This window comes from Oryctolagus cuniculus, chromosome 11, assembly GCF_051225735.1.
Source record: "Oryctolagus cuniculus isolate XC-2025 breed Fujian yellow rabbit chromosome 11, ASM5122573v1, whole genome shotgun sequence".
In the NCBI taxonomy this organism is placed as follows: Eukaryota; Metazoa; Chordata; class Mammalia; order Lagomorpha; family Leporidae; genus Oryctolagus; species Oryctolagus cuniculus.
The window spans coordinates 92,511,395-92,524,626 of NC_142877.1; the positions used below are offsets into that span (position 1 = coordinate 92,511,395).

The 13,232-nt window shown below is 38.8% G+C and overlaps 1 long non-coding RNA gene across 3 annotated transcripts in view; it reads right to left on the reverse strand.

Moving 5' to 3' along the window:
• The window catches only part of LOC149123563 (uncharacterized), a 62,725-nt gene extending 49,894 nt beyond the window's left edge, over window positions 1-12,831 (reverse strand). For 2 of the 3 annotated variants that reach the window (XR_016216244.1, XR_016216243.1), the window contains exon 1: window positions 12,475-12,831. This is a non-coding gene — a long non-coding RNA (uncharacterized LOC149123563). The remainder of the gene's footprint in view (window positions 1-12,474) is intronic. The other variant, XR_016216242.1, reaches the window with a different exon arrangement.
• Window positions 12,832-13,232: the final 401 nt, after the last annotated feature.

Below are 13,232 nucleotides of genomic sequence, written 5' to 3' on the forward strand. Positions count from 1 at the left end.
CTAGACATATATAATCTACCAAAACTGAATCATGAAGACATAGAGAATCTAAACAAACCAATAACCAAGGTGGAAATTGAATCAGTAATAAAGACCCTCCCAACAAATAAAAGCTCAGGACTGGAAACCTTTACTACCAAATTCTACCAGGCATTTAAAGGATTAATTTCAATTCTTCTCTATTGAATTGAAAACAATTTAAAGGGAGGAAATCCTCCCACACTCCTTCTATTAAGCATGTATTATGTTAATTCCTAAGCCAGAAAAGATACAATACAGAGAGAATTATAGGCCAATATCCCTGGTGAATATAGATGCAAAAAATCCTTAACAAAATATTAGCTGATTGAATCTAACAACACATCAGAAAGATGATTCACATGGATCAGGTGGGATTTATTCATGGTATGCAGGGATGGTTCAACATTCATAAATCAATTAATGTGATATATCACATTAAGAAACTGAAGAACAGAAACCATATGGCTATCTCAATAGATGCAGAGGAAGCATTTGATAAAATACAACATTTTTAATGATGTAAATCTTAAGAAAATTGGGTATAAAAAGAACATTCCTCAACAGAATCAAGGGAATTTACGACAAACCCATGGCCAGCATCCTGTTGAATGTAGAAAAGCTGGAAGCATTCCCCCTAAGATCCAGAACCAGAGAAGGATGTCCACTCTCACCATTGCTCTTTTTTTTTTTTTTTTTTTTTACAGGCAGAGTGGACAGGGAGAGAGAGACAGAGAGAAAGGTCTTCCTTTGCCATTGGTTCACCCTCCAATGGCAGCCCACTGCGCTGATCCGAAGGCAGGAGCCAGGTGCTTCTCCTGGTCTCCCATGGGGTGCAGGGCCCAAGCACTTGGGCCATCCTCCACTGCACTCCCGAGCCATAGCAGAGAGCTGGCCTGGAAGAGAGGCAACCAGGACAGAATCTGGTGCCCCGACCGGGACTAGAACCCAGGGTGCCAGCGCCGCTAGGTGGAGGATTAGCCTATTGAGCCGCGGCGCCGGCCTACCATTGCTCTTTAACTATAGTCCTGGAAGTTTTAGACAGAGCCAATAAGCAAGAAAAGAAATCAAATTGGAAAGGAGGAAATAAAACTACCCCATTTGCAGATGACATGATTCTATACATAAGGCATCCAAAAGGCTCCACTAAGAAACTAACAGAACTCATAAAAGAGTTTGGTAAAGTGACAGGATATAAATCAACACAGAAAAATCAATAGCCTTTTTATACACAGACAATGCCATGGCTGAGAAAGAACTTTTAAGCCATTCACAACAACTCCCAAAAGATTCAAATACCTTGGAATAAATTTAACCAAGGATGTCAAAGATGTCTACAATGAAAATTACAAAACACTAAAGAGAGGATTAGAAGAAGACATACACACACACAAAAGGAAAAATCCTTCATGTTCATGGATTGGAAGAATCAACATCATCAAAATGTCTATACTACCAAAAGCAATTTACAGATTCAATGCAATCCCAATCAAAATACCATTGACATTCTTCTCAGATCTAGAAAAGATGATGCTAAAATTCATATGGAAACACAAGAGACCTCAAATAGCTAAAGCAATCTTATACAACAAAACAAAGCCAGAGGCATCACAATACCTGATTTCAAGAAATACTATAGGGCAGTTATTTTTTTTTTTTTTTTAATTTTTGACAGGCAGAGTGGACAGTGAGAGAGAGAGACAGAGAGAAAGGTCTTCCTTTGCCGTTGGTTCACCCTCCAATGGCCGCCGCTGCAGCCGGCGCACCGCGCTGATCCGATGGCAGGAGCCAGGATCCAGGTGCTTTTCCTGGTCTCCCATGGGGTGCAGGGCCCAAGCACCTGGGCCATCCTCCACTGCACTCCCTGGCCATAGCAGAGAGCTGGCCTGGAAGAGGGGCAACCGGGACAGAATCCGGCGCCCCGACCGGGACTAGAACCCGGTGTGCCGGCGCCGCAAGGTGGAGGATTAGCCTATTGAGCCACGGCGCCGGCTCATATAGGGCAGTTATAATCAAAACAACCTGATACTGGCAAAAACAAACAAACAAAAAACCAGACACATAGACCAATGGAACAGAATAGAAACTCCAGAAATCAATCCACACACCTAAAGCCAACTTATCTTTGACAAAGTAGCTAAAAGCAATCCCTCGAACGAGGACATCCTCTTCAACAAATGGTGCTGGGAAAGCTGGAGGTGCACATGCAGAAGTATGAAACTAGACCCCTACCTTACACCTCACACAAAAATCCACTCTAAATGGATCAAAGACCTAAATCTATGAGCTGATACCATCAAATTACCAGAGAACATTGGGGAAACTCTCCAAGATATTGGCATAGGCAAAGACTCCTTGGAAAAGACCCAGAAGCACAGGCAGTCAAAGCCAAAATTGACAAATGGGATTACATCAAGCAGAGAAGTGTCTGCACTGCAAAAGAAACACTCAGCAAAGTGAAGAGGCAACCAACAGAATGGGAGAAAATGTTTGCAAATTCTGCAACTCATAATGGATTAACATCCAGAATCTATAAAGAGCTTGAGAAACTCAACAACAACAAAACAAATAATCCAGTTAAGAAATGGGCAAAGGACTTGAACAGGTATTTTTCAAGAGAGGAAGTTCATATGGATAACAGACATTTGAAAAAATGCTCAGGATTACTAGCCATTAGGGAAATGCAAATCAAAACTACAACAAGGTTTCACCTCATCCCAGTTTGAATAGCTCACATACAGAAATCAATGAACAACAAATGCTGGCAAGTATGTGGGGAAAAAGTACACTAATCTACTGTTGGTAGGAATGTAAACTGGTGCAACCACTGTGGAAGACAGTATGGAGTTACCTCAGAAATACGAATATACATCTACCATATGATCCAATCTTCCCACTCCTGGGAATTTATCCAAACCAAGAGAAATCAGCATCTGAAAGAGTTATCTGTACCCCCGTATTCATTTCAGCACAATTCACAATAGCTAAGAGATGGAATCAACCCTGATGTCCACCAACTGTTGACTGAATAAAGAAATATATATTAGCTGTAAAGAAAAATGAAATCCTGTCTTTTGCAACAAGATGGATGCAACTGGAAACCATTCTGCTTAGTGAAATAAGCCAGTCCCTAAAAGACAGATATCATATGTTTTCCCTGATCCAAGGTAACTAATAGAGTACCTGAAATGTAATGTTTAGGAGTGAAAAGGACATTTTGAGATTCTATGATCACTTATAGCCATTAACTCTTCCATTGAGTGCTTTTTTTCCTTCATACTACTTGTTGAACTCTTTTACTTAGTGTAGGGTTAACTACACAATCATTTAGTAAGCTGAAAATAGATCTTTGTAAAAATTAAGTGTGACTGTCAGATGAAGGAAGAGGGTTCGAGCTTGAGGGGGAGGGAGGGTAGGAGAGAAGTATCACTATGTTTCTAAATCTGTATATATGAAATACATGAAACTTGTATAACTTAAATAACATTTAAAAAAGGGAAAATAAATGATTGATGGTCCTTGTCCAATTCTTAATGAGCTTGTATTTCTTTCTGTTGAAGTTGGCATTAATAGGTCTTCTAAACAAAGATGCCAAGGATTGACCTGGAATAGGCTCTAAATTAATTTCCAGCTTTGAAGATGTTCCTTCTAGGTCAGGATTGAGGCCAGGTAGTAACACCGTGTAGGAGAAAAGAATTATCACTGACTGCTTCCCGCCCTGTGCTGTACATTGCAGGAATTTTCAACCTATTTAGTTAGAGATGTAAATAAATTCTTTTACAGAGACTAGAAACATCCAAGACCTCACTTAGAATGTTCTGAGACTCAACCTGTTTATAGTTTGGATAGATATTGGAGGAATTTTTAAGAGATTTCACAAGCAATCATGTGGATTCCTGATTATAGACAATGCTTTGATACTTTGCTATTCTTTCATCAAAACCATCTATTTCACTCTTATTTGCTGTTAGTGTAGTTGCCAAAGAATAAGTAAGAACAAGAGGAAATGTTTAGGACAGGAACAGCTCAAAATAAATTGTTAAAATTAGGTTTTGGTATCATCAGTTACATGATGTTAGATATACTAATCTCATCGCAGTAAATTCAGAAGCTATCTGCATTGCTTTGCCAGTTGAAAGGGAAACAGAATATCAGGGCTTGGAGGAACTCTATAACTGACTGGTTCAACTCTGGTTTATGGATTAAAAAATGACTTTTATTGGAAAAGTCATAGCTCCACCAGGCTTCAGTTTGCTAATATATATTATTTTATTTGTTGAAAAAACAATTTTGATTAAACAATACTGCTTGCAGAATTTTTTTTTTTTTGGTTGCTAGGAGGGACAAATATTTCACTAGCTGTTGTTTTACTTGACCAAGCTTATGATAACAAAGTAGAGCATAACTTTACAAGATAACAGGAACCTGAAAGAGGTAAAACAAATTAAACTGTAAGATTTCTTATGTCTGTTTCCTGAGTTTTATTAAAATTTTCTGTTTCTCCACTGTTTGATATATTGTAAACTTGGTCTAGTTTATTGCTGGTCTATGCTATTTAAGTTTGCCGTGTTATACAATATAGAAGGCAAGTGGAAAAATACAAAGGAGCCTCATGGTAAATGAGATTTGCACTCTCCCACACATCTTTATCTAGTTGCACAAGCCAACTTGTTAGTGGAAACACTCAAGGTCCTGTTCCCATATCTTAGCTTCCAGATATAATGTGGCTGAGAGGGGGAAGGGCCAGGAAAAAGTATCAGGTCATTTGTAGAAAACTGTCTTGCCACTTTGGTACCTGAAAGTTGAAAGCTAAAATTTTAATTCCTGACAATGAGAGTGCTGTTGTGGTGCTAACGTTCAAGCAGGTTTCTTTGTATTGGTCATATTCTAGTAGAGCCGTGCCCCTTTGCCATCAGAAATGGAACCACTATAAGATTAGGCTGTGGCCTTCTCAAGAATAACTTCTCCCCAGAATCCCCAGAATGAACACCTAGGTAACAGAGTAAGAATATATGCATTCACAGACTAGTTGCATGGTATGGCCATTTGACAGCTGAATTGAGAGACCACATTGACACTCTTAAGTTTATAGCTTACTTTTAGGGATGAAGTCAATTTAAATAAATATAACAAGAGCCACAGCTAAAAATTTCTCCAAACTCCTAACAGCAACTTAACCCAACGAAAGCAGCTGAGCCCCAGGTGTTTGTACCTTGCTTCATCTTTCTTATCAACCAGCCTCCCAAGCCTCCCAAACTGTGTGACAGCTGAAACACTGTAATATTGAGGTCAGACAAAAACTGGTCCAGGGCTAGAGCTGAATATCATTAGCATGCTGCTGCTACCACCCTGAGGCACCAACTGACTGACCCTGGCTTTAGAAAACATTGAATAATTTTCAGGCCTAAGGACAGGACACATGGTTTAAGCCTTTGAACTTGATGTTTTTATGTCAAATTTAGCTTTTGGGTATATGTGAACTGCCATAACTAATTGCTTTCATTTCTGAAAAAAAATATGACTTTAAAGCAGGAGAATATTGGTCTGGGTGTATAGCCTCATGGTTAAGGTGTCTGTGTCCCTCATCAGAGATCTGGATTTGATACCTAGCTCCAGCATTCCCATTAATGCATAACCTAGGGAGCAGAGGTGATTGCCCAAGTAATTGGGTTCCTGCCACCTACATAGGGAGTCATGGATTGAGTTTTTGATTCCCAGCTTTGGCCCAGCCCAGCCCCAGCTGTTGCAGGCATTTCGGGGAATGAACCAGGAGATGGGAGCTCTCTGTCTGTATCTCTCTTTCTGGCTCCTAAATGTATTTTTAAAAAGCAACACAATACCAACTATTATTCAAGTAAAATTATACTACTAATGCCTTGCATTCATAAAATACGTTTGTATGAATTATCTTCACTGATCCCCCTTATAATTCAGTAGGGCAAGCCAGAAGAAATGTTTGTCCTATTTTACAAAAGATGAAAAAACTGAGAGTTACAAAAGCTGAGGGGTTTTCCTAGAGTGACTTATAGGGCTGATATCAGATCACCTGGTTTCTAGTGCAGTGCTCCGCTGGCTGAGACAGACCTGCCATCAGCAGCCAGCCAGCCTGTCAGCTCATTGGGTTGTACACACAAGTTATCTGGAGCAAGGTGCTGGTATTGTAGCCAAGGTATACATTGTTCTTCTCTTTGTAAGTCTAAAATGACTAAGCAAATGCCTTTATTTGTTTAGTTATCATGTTGATTAACTGGTATGAGATACAGCAAGTTCACAAACAACTTATCCTGAAAATTTTTAGTAAAAAATTGCATTCCATATGAGGTAGAGGTTTATTATAATTTAAAAATCTTTGTTAGGATTTTCATTAGCTTATTTTGTTTACTAATTTAAGAGAGACAAACAGACAGACAGACAGACAGACACAGGGAGATTTCCCATCTGCTGGTTCACTACCCAAATGCCTGCAGTCTCCAGGGTGCCAAAGCCAGGAGCTGCGAATTCAATCCAGGTTTTCTATGTGGGTAGTAGGAACTCAACTACTTGAGCCATCAACAGTGCCCCTCACCGGAGCCCACATTACCAGGAAGCTAGAATTAGGAGCTGGAACTGGGGACTGAATCCAGGTACTCTGGTGTGGGAAGCAGATGTCCTAACCAATATCTCAACTGTGAAGCCAAATGCCTGCTCCTGTGTTATTATTTTAATTGATTCTGGATGAATGAAGTAACACATTTACAGTGGACTCTGAAAAACCCATGAGTATCAACATACATACTGAGTGTTGTATGGTCAATGTTTCTGCATTTATATATGAAATTCCATTTGGTGACGAGAAAGGCAATGTATTTTGGTATCCATAGAGTCAAAGGGAAACCTGAACATATCTAGAACAATTAAAGTATTATCTAATCCTATGTTATTAATAGAAGAGGAGAAAATAGGAAGGAAGGAAATGAAAACTGGACAAACCATGGAAGTAAAAAATCGAGAGTTGTGTTATGTGCTTATTTTGTAATTTCACATATCTGCTAATACGAAGACATTAACTTTGCTATCATGGCCATGTTAAAGCTCTGTTTTTCTGCATTCTGATGAGTTTTTGCTCTCCGTAAACATTCCCCTTCCTTCATTTAATTGTAGTTTCACATCTGTCATTGCATTTGTATTACCTATGCTCTACTCAGCAAATCAGATGTGCCACAATGTGCATGAATAGTTTAAACTGTGTCCTATTGCTTCCTCTGACAAAGACTCTAATTTCAAAGATTAGAGAGTTGAGTTTTAGAATTTAAAAAGTAAGGGCCAGCGCTGTGGCATAGCAGGTAAAGCCACTGCCTGCAGTGCCAGCATCCCATATGGGTGCTGGTTCAAGACCTGGCTGCTCCATTTCCAATCCAGCTCTCTGCTATAGCCTGGGAAAGCAGTGAAAGATGGCCCAAGTCCCTGGGCCCCTGCATCCACGTGGGAGACCTGGAAGAAGCTCCTGGTTTCAGATCGGTGCAGCTCCGGCCATTGCAGCCAACTGGGGAGTGAACCAGCAGATGGAAGACCTCTCTCTCTCTCTCTCTCTACCTCTCCCTCTCTCTCTCTCTCTACCTCTCTCTCTCTCTGTGTAACTCTTTCAAGTAAAATAAAGAAATCTTTAAAAAAAAATTTAAAAAATAAGATTAAGTTGGGTCAGTTAATACACTTTCATGCCCAAGTCACCAACATATGGATTTTGCAGAATAGATACTCTAAGGATGGCAAATTGTTATGGTGACAGGTACTCAACCTATACACACACACACACACACACATACATATTTTTTTACTGGGTATGGCTCTTTGGGGTTCTTGGTTAACAAAGAAGCACAGATAATAGGAAGAATCTTGGAAAATTTTACTTATCACTTGGTGTTTGATACAAAGTCAGACAGTAACCTAAATTGAGCCTGATCATAAGGCAGATGTTTACAAAGATTTTGAGTTTATGCTTCCTATGTAGCAAAAGAAGATGTATGATTGGCATTTCCAGCAAGAATACTGTATGTTGAGATGTGGTATTAGTCGGAGTGTTCAGGGATATTATCAGTTAAATAGATTTTTATAGATGCTGCAAGGACTTAACTGTCAGGTAAAACACCAATAGGTTACAAAAGGAGAATGTGGGCAGTTTTCTTATAGCCTGTGTACTGACAGAAGCCCAAAGACTGAGCCCCTTAGGGAGTGAAAAGCTATCATGCGGTGCTCTAGAATTTAAACAAAAGACACATTGATCAGAGGGCAAAGGGGAAGATGTGAACATTACTAGGCCTGAATCCCAAATTTTACGAGGAGACAAAGGCTGGAGAAACTCACTCATATTCTAGACTCTGCAGCAGAGTGTCTAAGAAATATGTTTCTTTTGGCCATAATTTCAGAAATAGCACACATCAGGAATTCCAATCAATTGAGTGAGGCACACTGGCAGATATTACGGTGATCAAAATTTTCCCCCATTTATTTGCTTGTTTATTTAATTTTTGTAGCTGCTGGTCTTAAGATTCTTGGGTTACTTAAAAAGGATATGGAAACTCTTTTTCTTAACTAAATCATGTCATTGAAAGAAGATAAAGAACTTTAGAATTCTAATTTTACAATGTTCTTTATCCTTCTAATTCTATTCCTCTCCTGGTTATCTGGGAAGCCCATTTAAACACAGAGAATCTTGTCCACAGACTTTGAACTCTTCTTGATTTATCATCTGAAGTTTACATATCACTCTTGTCAATGTCAGCTGGAGAGAGCAGAAATGTTCAAAAGTAACTAATCAGGGCAACAAGCAGCCAATCAAAGGGGCCCAGTGAAAGTCACTATCTGGCCATTCCTAGCTCTCTGTCTTGGTGTTACCAAACTCCTAGTAGAAAAATGTGGAAGGAATCAGTTCTCCACTTGTTTCGCATATTAGAATTTTAACTTCTATAAACTCAGATCTATGCAAGATTAATTTAATAATATCATTCAACAGTGAGGATGTCTAAAATCAATCTAAGGGTGGTAGTTCTCAATTGACTGCTCTGGATTTTAGCCCCAAAATAAGTGCCTCATCTGGAGGCACAATAAGCAATATGTCTAGACAGAAGTACATTGTGGTAGCAGGAAACAAGAATGTCTGCTGGGTGTTGAGTTAAAGGAACTCTTTGCATTTCACCTCTAAGAGTTATCTGTATAACCTCCCTGGTTCTTGTCGAGCAAGGAGGTGGATCTGTGTTTCCCAGATTTTTTTTTTTTTTTTTGACTCAAATACCTTTCGATGAAACATGCAATCTATCAAAGTCTCTTTAAAAAAAGTCATTTATGTTATATATGATAAATAAATGATTTCAAAGACAAGCAATATTTTCACATCAGTATGTCTGGTAAAGGTTACTATAGACATTTCTATTCCTTAATATTGTTTTGATATGCATTGTGCAGTAGTCATTGTGTATTTAAATACACATTTCTGGCCTTGGAAAAGTACTTAATTTTCCTGAATTTCATGAGAAAAAGCAGCATTTGTTGATGGATCAACTAAAAATAATATGACATCATGTTTCACTTGAGATCAAATAGATCTTTAAAAATAAACGAAAATTTAACTACCTATTGTGCATCAAACCTTGACACAAAATTGCTTTGATTCCTATATTTAGTATTCTTATATTTTACTTTAAAAAGCTAGCTTATTTTAATAATTTTTGTCCTTTGATTCTAAATGGTAGGGTAACAGAGAAGGTTTTAAGCTGCTATTTCCAAGTACTTATCCACAAATAACATATTGAGGGCTTAGAAAGTCTTTATTCTTAACAAATGTAAGTAAAATTGGATAAAAGGTTATTATATTTTCTCTTTGACTTGAGGTGCATTTATATTTCAGCTAACATTTTTTGATCAGATACATGTAATATATAAATTCACTGTTGATCATCATGAATAATTTTCATAATTACCATTTTTATGCTTCTTATCAAGATTACGTGTTGCAAACAATAGAAAGCCATTCTTAAAAACTGAAGCAAGAAGAGAACTGAATGGAAGGCTCTGGAGTGATTCACAACACCAAAGGAAGCATGGGACAGAACAAGAATGCGGAAACTCTCAGGATCTTGTGAGCAGTAGCTAATTCATAGCTACTTTCGTAGCTAATTCATAGCTTGGAGAGTGTCATCACAGAGATCAGTCAGATTCTATAATTTTTTTCCCCTATTTTTGGCCACTCAGTTAAGATGCAAAGTCCCAGGAAAGGGAAATAAAGTGACCTATTCTGAGTCACATGCTAACTGCATGGTTGTGGAAGAGACGAACGCCATGATTGACAACCTCACTTAAACTGCACTCACTAGGGAAGAGGTACTGTCCAATAGGGAAATTAATGTGGCTTCATCAGAAGGTTCTGGGTGAATGTGAACAATATGGGTTAACAGCTGTGTCTTCTGTTTCCAGTCGTTCATTATAGGTTAAGTTATACGATGTATAATTAAGAATAAAATTTATTTAAAACTAAAGAAACAGTAAAACATTCCACTGTAGTATTAACTGGATAATAAACTGAATGAATCGCGAGAATGTTCATCTGATTGCCATATTGGCTGCCATGAATGCTCATTTGATAAGCTATTGCAGACTCTAAGATGCTTCTAATTAAAGAAGAGCAATTATTTTACCTACCAACTTAACATGCTCCCTTCCCTTGCTCTAGTGGACAGAGGCTTTTTGGTATTTCTTGCACTTTCCCATCACAGCAGGAGGCCAATTTTCCATTTACCTCAGGAAAAAACAACTTTATCCCTAGCTCTACTGTTGGGCCCTGATGTTTGTCTAAAGCATAGTTTATTCTCCTGAGCCTGAGGATTAAGTCCCAGAGAACAAACTGCATCTGAGAAAGATCAGTTCTCTTTTTGCGACTTCTGGGAAAGAGTAATTGTTTTTCCTCAGAATTTTTCTGGAGAGACTTTTTTATTTCTCTGCATAGTAGAGGATAGAGATGTGATGGCTGATACTGCTGTAGCCATTTTGTTAAAGTGAGAAATGTCAAGCTTGAAGTCAAAGTTGATACAAGGAGGAGAGTAAGTCAAATAGAACTGAAATGGCATCAGAGACCACTGGCTCAAACTATGCTCAAAGCCATAACAATTTCAGAACCTTAAATGAGCCGAAATGTATTTGATCAGTTATGCTAGTTTGAATTGGGGTGACTGTTATTTTTGTCTGAAGCCTTCTAACCGCTACACTGCATAAAAGCTTTATGAACCTTAGAGTTCATGAATTACTGGTTGCAAAATGCTGGAGTCCATGATATTGAAGGTTATCTCTAACAATAAATATTTTCTGAGATTAATTTGATAAGAGGGTGAAACTGAAGATAAGTTGGAGAAATGCATGATTGTACATACATTCTGCAATTACTCTTATTGTTGAGGTACATTTTCCATCTTGTTAGCTATTTTAATTAAGAAAGAGGATTATTTTTCTTTTCATCTCCCATGATACTTAATCTTTGTGCCTTCTACATTTTTATTTTTCATTCAATGCATCATCTTTCTGCATAGTTTCAAAGTCTATTAATGATCTCAAATTTTTGTGTTTTTTTGGGGGGGCAATAGGAAATTGTAAAACATACTAGATATTTAATAAATCATGTTGGGATGAGGTTTTGATTTTAGGGATCTTAAAAGAGTCATTTTCTAATTTGACTGCACATTAGAATCACCTGGGTAGTTTTAACATGGTAGTTCTTAAAGCTGAGTGGGCTTGTTAAAAGATTTCTAGGCCAGCCTCAAGTTTCTGGTTCAGTAGTTCTAGGATGGGGCCCCAAATGTTGCATTTCTAACTTGTTCCAGGTGGTACTGATGTTGCTAGGCTAGAGACAACTGCTTTACAAATATAGCCATCCTTGATTACATAAATCAGAATCTTCTGGGCTGGGATCATTTTTAAAGCTTCCCAGGCAATTCTGCTAGAGAGCCAGGCTGAGGAATATTGTCCTGAACAGAGGAGCATGGCTAGCTTTTATTTCCTGCTGAGTTCTTATGGAAGACTTTTTATTATCTCAAAATACATAAACAAAGAAACAAATAAATAAATAAAAATAAAAATAAACCCAAACAAACAAAACAACTCCAGAAAACTCGTTCTTACATTTCAAAGGAACACCTTGACCCGCACACTCTGTTTCATTAGATCAATAAAACTTAATTTAAAAAAGGGAAGGACTGAAGTTATTTCTCAGGAGAATCATAGAGCAAGGCCAACTACCAACTATCTCCTGCCCCAAGAGGAAGTATCGATCAATTCAAAAGAATTTCTGTAAGGGCTTATCAGTCAGGGTCCAACCAGCAAAACAGCAATAGTTTAATGAGGGGAGTTACTTCCGTGGGTTATGAAGGGGATTATCAAGTGCCCGAGGGATGGAAGGAGGAGGTGATGTTATCGGAGCACAGGGGCCTGGGTTACCTGAAGGAAGCTGGCACCAGGACGGACTTTTCCAGGGGTAGCCGGAGCCAAGGAGGAGGAGCTACAGCTCCTGCCAGGGATCGTCTCCAAAGCCTCTCTCTTCCGTCTGTGTTTCCAATCAGCGCTTCTAATCCGCTAACCCCACCAGAACAGCGGCTGACACATGCAAGAGCTGAAAGACAGCCCCTCTGGCACACAGAGCAGAGCAGAAGAGAAGAAAGGTGACAACGAATCTGAGAATGTCCACGCCAAGAACCAGCACACTGTTGCTATTTCTGGGACCATTCGGGACCATTTTCAGTGAAATCAAGAGAAAGACCATCCATGCATGCACGTTACTCTTAACAACATTTAGGCTCTCTAGCTAATTGTATTGGAATTTTAATCTAAACGTAAAAAATGTGTGTGCATGTGACATATATGCTTGCTGGATATCTGCAATTTGGCCAACTGACAACCTAGTCCGAACACCACAATGACCTTTTTAAAGTAAAACTACAAAAGAAATGTCCTAGTATCTGATGTAGGAATTTCACTCCCTCCTCTCCTTATTCTCTTCCTTCCTCTTTTTCATTTTAGCTTTAAAAAATTTATTTGAGGGGCCGGCACTGTGGCGCAGTGGGTTAAAGCCACAGCCTGCAGCGCTGGCATCCGATATGGTTGCCGGTTCGAGTTCCAGCTGCTCCACTTCCAGTCCAGCTCTCTGCTATGGCCTGGGAAAGCAGTAGAAGATGGCTCAAGTCCTTGGGCCCCTGCAG